The sequence below is a fragment of the Austrofundulus limnaeus genome, unplaced genomic scaffold (genome assembly GCF_001266775.1).
Source record: "Austrofundulus limnaeus strain Quisiro unplaced genomic scaffold, Austrofundulus_limnaeus-1.0 Scaffold44, whole genome shotgun sequence".
Taxonomy (NCBI): domain Eukaryota; kingdom Metazoa; phylum Chordata; class Actinopteri; order Cyprinodontiformes; family Rivulidae; genus Austrofundulus; species Austrofundulus limnaeus.
In genome coordinates this window covers 1,644,503-1,645,684 of record NW_013952446.1, presented here as the reverse complement: position 1 = coordinate 1,645,684, position 1,182 = coordinate 1,644,503, and positions in this window count along the sequence as shown.

The window sequence follows — 1,182 nt, the reverse complement described above, 5'->3', positions numbered from 1 at the left end:
GGGGGGGCGTTGTTTGTTTGTATGGAAATCAATACATTGCCCTAATAAGGACAGAAATACAAAATTTTGTGTATTTAAAAATTATTTAATGTTTGTTTTGCTGAATCCATTCCTCTGCTTATCGTCCAGATAAGCCTTTCTGTTTGTTGCATAATCACTGCCTTTACACCATGAATCAGAGAAAAGTTGAATGTTTTGCTGTACTGATCAAAACAAAATGAAATGAACATGGTTTAATCAAAAAGTCCAACTATACTGTATATCAGATTCTGTTTTGTTCTGCTGTTCTTAAATAATGCTTGAGTTTATTTTGTTTCAGTTTTTTTCCCCACAGTTTGACAGCGGACCATGATGTGTAGAAATGGTCAGATTTTATTTGTATATATTTATTTAAAAAAGAAAAAATCCATTAAAGCTGCTGAAATAACCTGAAATTTACAAAAGTAATAAGACAAAATACTAGATCTCAACTTAGTGCTTTTGAATTATGATTTTATTTTCAAGAAAAACTAATGAACTTTGTCTTGGCAAAAAGATGATAACCAACACTTAATGTTTTTTTGCACAACCTTTTGAGGCAATTGTTGAATTCATTCATTCAAATTTTCCGTAGCTCTTTCTGGGACTTTTGCACTTTTCTACAGATATTTTGACCCAATTCTCCCATCCTTGAGAGCAAACTGCTCCAGTAGTCTCAGGTATTAAAGAGAAATTTCTTCAGACTGCAGCTTCAGTTTATTCCAGATGTTCAACAGGATTTAGAGCAGGGCTCAGAAGGCCACTTTAGAAAAGACCAATGTTTTGTTCTCAACCATTTTATTTTCTTTCTTTCTGGCTTTTTGTGTTTTCAAGCTGTGTTTTGAGTCATTATCCTGTTAATAGACCAATGACCTGTGACTGAGACCAGGCTTTCTGACAATGATCAGCACATTTTCTCAAGAAAGCCTTGATAGTCTTGAGTTTTATTGTAACCCATACAGATTCAAGACACCCTACCACATGCAGTCAAATCATCCTCCATGTTTAACTGTAGGTACAGAGTTGTTGTTTTTTTATGTGTCACTTTTTGGTCTGTGAACATGGAACCTGTTGTCAAAAAGCTCTTATTTTGTCGTATCTGTCCAATAGACAGTTTCCCAGAAGCATTGTGATTTGTCTATACGCATTTTGGCAAATTTCAGT